General features: G+C 42.9%; 1 long non-coding RNA gene across 1 annotated transcript in view; it reads right to left on the bottom strand.

Moving 5' to 3' along the window:
- Window positions 1-9,537, bottom strand: part of LOC130126860 (uncharacterized) — a 46,291-nt gene that overhangs the window by 35,225 nt on the left and 1,529 nt on the right. The gene's annotated exons all lie outside the window — the stretch shown is intronic.

The following is a 9,537-nucleotide window of genomic DNA, read 5'->3' as shown; positions in this document are numbered from 1 at the left end:
GGTAACTGATGGAATGTTTCTCTCAATAAACGTGGTGTCCAGATGAACCCATTCAACTTTCTGTGATTTCCTTACCTGGATTATTGAGCATGCATCAAGATATACACTACCGTTCAAAAGTTTGGGATCACCCAAACAATTTTGTGTTTTCCATGAAAAGTCACACTTATTCACCACCATATGTTGTGAAATGAATAGAAAATAGAGTCAAGACATTGACAAGGTTAGAAATAATGATTTGTATTTGAAATAAGATTTTTTTTACATCAAACTTTGCTTTCGTCAAAGAATCCTCCATTTGCAGCAATTACAGCATTGCAGACCCTTGGCATTCTAGCTGTTAATTTGTTGAGGTAATCTGGAGAAATTGCACCCCACGCTTCCAGAAGCAGCTCCCACAAGTTGGATTGGTTGGATGGGCACTTATTTGAGCAGATTGAGTTTCTGGAGCATCACATTTGTGGGGTCAATTAAACGCTCAAAATGGCCAGAAAAAGAGAACTTTCATCTGAAACTCGACAGTCTATTCTTGTTCTTAGAAATGAAGGCTATTCCATGCGAGAAATTGCTAAGAAATTGAAGATTTCCTACACCGGTGTGTACTACTCCCTTCAGAGGACAGCACAAACAGGCTCTAACCAGAGTAGAAAAAGAAGTGGGAGGCCGCGTTGCACAACTGAGCAAGAAGATAAGTACATTAGAGTCTCTAGTTTGAGAAACAGACGCCTCACAGGTCCCCAACTGGCATCTTCATTAAATAGTACCTGTTAGAGCCTGTTTGTGCTGTCCTCTGAAGGGAGTAGTACACACCGGTGTAGGAAATCTTCAATTTCTTAGCAATTTCTCGCATGGAATAGCCTTCATTTCTAAGAACAAGAATAGACTGTCGAGTTTCAGATGAAAGTTCTCTTTTTCTGGCCATTTTGAGCGTTTAATTGACCCCACAAATGTGATGCTCCAGAAACTCAATCTGCTCAAAGAAGTGCCCATCCAACCAATCCAACTTGTGGGAGCTGCTTCTGGAAGCGTGGGGTGCAATTTCTCCAGATTACCTCAACAAATTAACAGCTAGAATGCCAAAGGTCTGCAATGCTGTAATTGCTGCAAATGGAGGATTCTTTGACAAAAGCAAAGTTTGATGTAAAAAAAATCTTATTTCAAATACAAATCATTATTTCTAACCTTGTCAATGTCTTGACTCTATTTTCTATTCATTTCACAACATATGGTGGTGAATAAGTGTGACTTTTCATGGAAAACACGAAATTGTTTGGGTGATCCCAAACTTTTGAACGGTAGTGTATGTATTGTTATTGTGTAAAAGTCCATTTAATTATCGTGATATTTTCCCACAAAGCCCAGTACTAGTGACAAATGGTAGACTTTAATATGTTGTCTCATGAACAGTGGTTTGTGAGGCTTTACAAATGCCTCGCTTCATCGGTGTCAGCAACAAGCATGGCTCCATCCATGTGTTTATATGCAACGTTTGCATTTCGAATGCAAAAAAAGATTGACAGAAACAACAATTATCGAATAAATTCCCAGAATTTCCATAAAAGTTTGAACGCTCACTCGAGGTGGGTGTACTTTTTATTCGATATAAAAGAAATGTGACGAATTGCAATGGAAACACATTTGCCGGATTAAAAAATGAAATGCGAATATCAACCACACGATCAGCTGTTTCCTAATTTTAACTGGTCCATCCTTCTTGTGGGTGTTTAAATATGGACATACGACCTAGGCTTGTGTTCAGGGTTTTAGTCACTCGAACAGATCTGATGGAGATACACATGATGTTTTTGCAACATTTAATTATCCGCATAGAAATTATTCAAAAGTTGGACGACAACATAACTAGTGCTAGGCCAGCTGTGGACAGACCTGAATGGGAGTGTGATATAGTGGTAAAGAACTCACTGACTTACTGGCCAGCCAGATCTCAAGGAAGAAGAATGCACCTTGAACCAGACTGGAATGGCTCCTGAAATATGACAAATATGCCCCAGCCCACCCACCAACCCACCTAACCCCCCCACCACCACCACCAGACCTACCTAAAGATGTAGGCTTGCTAGCCCACCCTTTCTTCCCTTACAATCCCTTAGAATGCCCCCCCTCACCCCCACGGCATTCCTGTGTCCCGCGTTGCGCGAAGGTACGCACACTTGCGATCGCAGACGCGTGCTAAACACACATGAACAGACACAGAAAATGTTAAGGACATTAATAACACAAGTTTCCACCCGGCTGACCCAGACATGCCTTTTTAGGGTAAGCAGTTCAGATTTCTCTTTTCATTAACTTCCAAAAATACCCCTGGACCAAGCTGGGCGGAGGAGGACGAGGGGAAGGGGGAGACTCCTCTCTGGGGAAAAACAGCCGAGAGAGAGAGAGAGAGAGAGAGAGAGAGAGAGAGAGAGAGAGAGAGAGAGAGAGAGAGAGAGAGAGAGAGAGAGAGAGAGAGAGAGAGAGAGAGAGGGAGAGAGAGAGAGAGAGAGAGAGAGAGAGAGAAGATAACAATCACAGAGAGAGGCTGTGGGCTGAAAATATTGGATTTAAGACACCCCCCCCCCAAAAAAAAACTGTGGCTGTGGAATTTACAAGAAAACAAGACGTGTCTTTTAACTTTAACGCTCCCCCCGTTAAAAAGGCCCTCCTCCCTCTCTCTCTGGCTCGCTGTGCCTCCTACATGCTTTTGAAGTCCGCTCCCTTGCACTTTTTTTTTTATTTTCTTCAAGGATTGTTGAGGTAGCCATTTTTGAGGAGCCTGTACAGTGTAGAAGTAAAACAGACACTGGGGGGAACTTCTGTGAAACAACTTGTTGGCTGGACGTCCCACAGAAACTCAACGCCCAAACAGGAAACCAGTTGAACTAAAAATACAAGGAGGAAAATAATTATTTCGGGTCAACCCGAAGGCATATTAAACACACGGTAGCGGAGTGACCCACATACTATAGTCAATGAAGTCCAAACTCCAGCTATGTGGGCAGCCGGGGAGAGACCTCCGATTAAACATGGGAGGACTTATCACCTGCAGCTCTCGGGAGATGTCCAACAGCCACCAACGGGCGCTTGGCAAGAGGGCCACAGTAATTAAACTGGCACTTGGGGGATTATATGTATGTGTGTGTGTGTGTGTGTGTGTGTGTGTGTGTGTGTGTGTGTGTGTGTGTGTGTGTGTGTGTGTGTGTGTGTGTGTGTGTGTGTGTGTGTGTTTGTGTGTGTGTATGTGAGCGAGAGAGAGAGAGAGCGAGAAAGAGAGATTAAAGCGATAAGCAATTGGGCTGAGACAAGAGACATAAATATCCCATGACATAAAAAAATGTATTTTCATTCTTGTTACCAGGGGTAGTCCTATAATTAACCATAATCTGTCACTGTGACGGAAGGGGTTGTAGAAATTCCATCACCTTCAATTTTAACTCATATTTGTTTTCATGTTTGCCAGTGTTGACATAGCGTCAAATTGGGCATTGCCTAATCGTGGTACGTATGATTTGGCTAGTTACGTCTTTGATCAGGGCATAGACATTAAGACATGGGTTTTCATGTGCAGACATTGCTAGGTTACCTAAAATGACCTGGCTGGTCTCATGCCTGGCATTTCATTTGCATGAATTTCGCCTAGCGATATTTGCACTCCACTCCAGTGTATCTACAGCACCGCTGACTAGAATATAAGTCAGGGTTTTCTCAAAAAGCCAATAAAGTTTTGACTCCTTGTGTCGATACCGTCAAAATGACAGATCACATTTGGCATTGTCGGTCAAATGCTTTTAAAATTTCAGAAATGATGGAAAACTCCCGGGTTAACGCATGCCCTTGTTGTTACCTCTTGTTTTTCTGCATGCAATTTACATGTATTTAATTATACTGCTAGAAATTGACAAGATGTTTCATTTTTGTGTTTATAAGAATAACTTTTTTCTTCTTCTTTTTTCTAATTTTCCCCCTTTTTCTCCCCAATTGTATCCAGCCAATTACCCTACTCTTCTGAGCCGTCTCAGTTTTTTTCTTCCTGAAAACTACAACACTTTTTAGTGACATCATCCTACACTTGCTGGTGTACACTAACAAAAATATCCAACAAATGGATTGGGAGTGAGATTTTGAAGAGACTAGTGATCACATACAGCCACAATGAAACTAGCCAACAGCACACCGATATCCACATACCTCTAAACATGCAGGGCCATGACGGTTTATGTCCGTTAGTCAAATCAAAACTCCCTCCCCTCACAAAACCCCACCGGACCGTTCTGTTTCATTCTCATACACGGCAAATGCCGGATGTCTGCGGTGCTCCTAATGCCATTTCATTGGACCTTTAGCAAAGAGGACTCGTAGCAAACGACCAAACAAAGACGGCCATACAACGGGCTGCTTTAACAAGCTCTACCCGGGAGCCCACCGGAAGTAGCACAAGTGTTGGAAAACCACCAAAGCATATGTGAGTCGTCAAAACAACAAGACCACAAAAAAAAGACATTCTGGTATGACACCAGTGAACACAACTCTAACTGTAACACTGTCTGTTCTGTTGTGATAAGGAAATGGTGGCTAGTTTTGAGAGCTAAATGAAGACCAGATGACGAGAGATTTTTTTTATTTTATTATTATTTTCGGTCTTACATGCCATACTTTGAAAGCCTTCACATGGTGAGCAGCAGGTCAGCTATGGCAGCGGGCTTATGGGTGTACATAAATTTGAATTCATGAAATATGGGGCGAGTAGGCAACTTGGAAGTCTGCTACAGGTCAGCATTACAACCTGTGGATAATTCCTCAGCAACAGCAGTAGGGGAGCGTTCAAGACATCTGTTTACAGTCAGCGCTCTTCAGAGTCTGTCTATGGCCCGTTTTATAACTTGTCATAAAAGATGCCCTGAATTGCATTCCTTGTCCACATTGTGTTGATGCTACAAAATTTGGGTTCAAAAATCCACGCCACTGTATCGTGAGTAGAGATGCAGACAAGAACATGTGGCCTGTAAAGGGTTCGAGCATTTTGAGAGGTCTATGGAGGTCACGGGGCAGGGGGGGGATTTAATAGTGTGCGAGGTCATATATGTGTGATCGTGGTGTCCTTATGATCCGCTAGTCAATGGTTTGTCATCATTATGGGAGGCAGAAGGACATACGAGTATAACTGGGAACACTCGAACGTGGCCTTCAATTGGAACCGTGAGGTTTTTGTCCGCTTAATTACAAAGGAGAGGTAATTTCAGTCTGCCAATCACCCTTACATGACTGCCTAGCGAGTTAGTTTCATATAAAACAATACAATAAACTAGAAATATGTCAGTTTAAGAACCCCAGTGGAGCTGAAGGAACAGAGACTTCGCTGAAGTTTGAGGAAGTGCTACCAAAAATCTCAGCCTCTCTATGAAAATGCCCTGGTCACAGGATTATTTATAAAAGAATTGATTTCAAATTTGTTGGCTCGGACCTGTTTCGAAATTATTCATTATACGACAAGCTAATTTGTTGAAACTATTTTCGTAATCACTTGCTTATCTAACATTACACTGCTTTCCAGCAAGCGTAGCAGTATACATTCTCATTAATTTAACAAAAATCTGTAAGGTAGAAAATACCAGAGGTACCATTTGGGCTGATGGACTGACTGGATTTGACTGGAGCCCAAGGTTTCACAAAACTGACAAAAACAATCATTTGTAATGAGTGATGGGTGAGAATATGTGACTAATCACACAACAGGTGTCAAGTCGACGACTGGGTCAACTTTCTTTTTAAGATTTTTTTTCCTAATAATATTCTGGATGGCTCTGAATAGATATGTAGATTACTCCTACATCCGGTGCCGACATCCCCTTTTTTGAGAGGGAAACGCTTGTTGTTTCTAAGTGGCAGGTTATTTGCTGTGAAGTATTATGGTACAAATAAAGTCATGGTGTGAACAAAACAGATTAATGATATACCAACTTTTACACATGCATATCTCTTTATTGCGAATATGTGTGGGTGTAGATAAGAATCATAAGTCTTCAATGAAGCAGGCAGGTTCAAGAGTCTAGCTAATAGGGCTACCTTGACACAGACTAGTTAAACAAGAAATAATTGACACTTGCACATCCCTACTTGTTAAAATCTTTGCTGTACATTTAGATAGGAATGCTCATTGTCAAGTGCCTCACGTTGTGATTGTGTATTGTGATGTGAGCATCAACATTATGTGCTTGGGGGAGAAAAGTATACGCCAACACTTGCTAAATTTCAGTAGATTAAAAGGTATTTTCTCCTTACATAAAGATTAGTTTGCTGAAAAAGTGTTCCTCATGGCACGAAACAACAGGTAAAGAAAGTAAACTCACAAATCTGTGCTTTGAGGACAAATGTAACAGCCTCTTAGTCAAGTTCTGCAGTTTCAATATTCTTTATTTTTTCCCCCATTTGTTGAGCTCTCCTATTGAACATTATCCAGTCACATGGACATATACTCTTCTTTGGAGCAGAACTCTGTGACGAACCTCGTGACTCTACAAAGGGTATCCTCTTCTCCTGGTCATAGCCACCTGTGGCACTCTTTGGACTCGGCACTGGACCACGTTACGAATTGACAGATGGGTCAGCCAGAGCCCACCATAGCTCCTGATAATAAGGGGCCACCTGGTGCACGGCGGGGCTAACAAGGGGGCTCCGCAGCAAAAAAAACAAACACAATGATCGCACATTAGCACACCCTAGGTACATGTGCACACCAAAAGAAAAGGTTGTGCGAACAGATCTATTTTCATCTTTACATAGAATTTATGAAGGGCGAGGGATAAGACTGATTGGAATGAACTATGGTATGCCTGTGTGTGTGTGTGTGTGCATGTGTGCGCACATGCTAATGAGGGACTGAGCGGGTGTGTGAACACTGAGGGCTGAGCCACTGTGCAGGCTGCTTGCTGAGTGATTGACACTCACTCTGTAGTATCTGATGACAGATCTACATGACTGGGAGCAGTACAGAGTAAAAAAAAGCTTTGGCACAGAGATATGTACACATGCAAACCCCCCCCCCCCAACACACACACACACACACACACACACACACACTTGCACCACACAAAACCCAAAATCATTCAGAGTTCAAGTAGTTTGAACTTCAGCGGAAATCAAAGAGCCATGCCCTGTCACTGGCCTGCCACTGATAAAGAAAGCTGGCAGGGAGAGCAAGCAGCAAGAGAGGCAATGAGGAGAGGAGAGAAGAAGTAGGTTGTCTTTGAAAATAAGAGGGAAGAAGAGAGGAATGTGTAGCAGAGAGTGGGACAAAAGAGCAACAAGAGGCATATGGGAGAGGGGACGAGAAGGGAGAGACGGTGGGGAAAAGGTTGGGGAGGGATCCATCTCAAGGCTGCAGCAGTGTGCACATACCCTCAGAGGAAAATATATATATACACACACATATACAAAAGCCTGACACCAGCAAAATAGCCAATGTCTGTTCATAGGCAAGCACATAAAGGGATGTAAATTGTGAGGATACACACAAAAATGTCTCAAGTGTGTTCGGATAACACACAACAGCTGATATTGGTGAAGTTTTTTTGAAAACTTTACTTTTTTATAGTTTAACTATGCACAAGTACACACAGTTACACAGACACTCGCACAGTCATCTTTATGGCACTGATACATCTTCCTGGCTGACTAGCCAACACTCAGACAGCCTGAGTCCAGCTGGCCTGCGTATTGTCAACAGAAGCCTCTGTCCCGGATACTGAACCCATTATTACATTATCACAAAACATGCACAGGCGCACACTCACACAGGCACACTCACACACGCACACACAGACACACACGTGTGTGGGCTTTTATACAAGCCTCTAAGAGACTATGATTCATCTGACAGGGATGCTATTTCAACAGGGACCCCCATCTTTAAACCCTGCAACATCATCCTGTGTCCTGTATGCATCCTCTGCTGGACTATTCCTGGGTGAGAGGGTTGCCAAAGTTAAAACTCAAAGCCCTGTCCCCCAAGAATAGTCATCACATATACACAACATCCAGACCTCGTTCTATCTGGATTATCCATTACAGCTTAATAGGATATATTGGTTATACTGTTCACAGGCAGAACTCTCTTCTCTGCTTGTGCGGCTGCGGACTTTCCTCTTGCTCTGCTCTCCTTGATGGGATGGACTATATGTACCAAAGCTCTCAAGAATTGCTGGGGTTTTTGTCAGTCTTTGTCTGTTTACTCGTTTATTTATTGTCCCCCATTGCATAAAGGGTTTTGCCACTGAATTTACTTAGATTTACATTGAGCTGATATCTCACATTTCAATTTGGTCTTGCCACTTGGTCATCTTTTTCCATTTCATGGGTCATCTGACAGCTCAGATGCTCTCAAGGACATACCTCCTTCAACTCTAGCATGAGCACAATCCATTCCTCCATCTGATCATCATGTAATTTTAACATATTCAAAAATATCCTTGTAATTCCACACAGATATGATCCTGGTACACTAACAGCAGCGGCATTGCATCGTAATCTCAACGTGCCAAGTGGCACCAATAGCACCAGTGTTCAGGATGACTCTGACGTACCTCGTGGTCTGATTCTCTCAGGCTGAAAACCTCACCATTTTAATTTAATCCCCAGAGCAGTCATTTCATCACTCCATAATCCCCCACGTCCAGCGCTTAGTCTGATAATTACCCTTATTGGACACCCATAATGATTAGTTTTTGGTTTCACCCAAAGCAGCACGGGCAGTTTCATTGGGCGGCCGCGGTGTTCTGCGGAGTGGAAAACCAATCATGCATGGTATAGCCTGGATCATAAAAGAGAAGGGGGATAATTGTTATGTTGCACAGTAAGTGACAACTCCTGGATGGGCCATTGCACAAACTCCACCCTCGCCAACTTAGTCTTTGACAATAAAGTCACAGGTAGTGGTGGGGGTAGTGAATATGGCCCATATACTGCATCAACAGTAAGAATTACTTTTGGGCCGAGCAACAGTGATCCCAGTAAAGCGCTTTGAGTGGCTGTTGCAGCTAGAAAAGCGCTATATAAAATGCAACTTGATTGACTGATCCCCTGGAAACCTGGAGGAAAAACCCACTGGAGGGAAAGATACGTAGATCGAGCAAGGATCTCACGACTGGCTGACAGAAATCTTTGACCTTGCATGCTTTATGTTGACCTTTCATTTCGGCTTTGTAATGCTTCCCCAAACGTCCAAAGTGACCACACAATACTAAACTGCACAGACAGAAGTTAAAAAAAGAAGTAATTCCCATGGCACAACTGTTTATTAATATTCCAGCTGACTTGCATATCAGAGAAAACTCTGCCACATGTGGCTGTGCACATCTACTGTGACAAGCTGGACTTGCAGGTACTTGTGCGGACTCCACCACCTAAATAGGGGTTGGCTTGTAGGGGAGCTGCAGCAAGGCTGGTAGCTGGTATAAACTACAGTTGGCTGGGAGGCACAGCCTTACTGGAAAGTCATCAGTGATTTTGCCTCCTTTATGTCTGAAACAGGTCAAGGCAGGTCTC

This window comes from Lampris incognitus, chromosome 16 (assembly GCF_029633865.1).
Source record: "Lampris incognitus isolate fLamInc1 chromosome 16, fLamInc1.hap2, whole genome shotgun sequence".
Lineage (NCBI taxonomy): Eukaryota > Metazoa > Chordata > Actinopteri > Lampriformes > Lampridae > Lampris > Lampris incognitus.
Note: the sequence above shows the minus strand (reverse complement) of the source record. Positions and strands in the feature narration are given on the sequence as shown.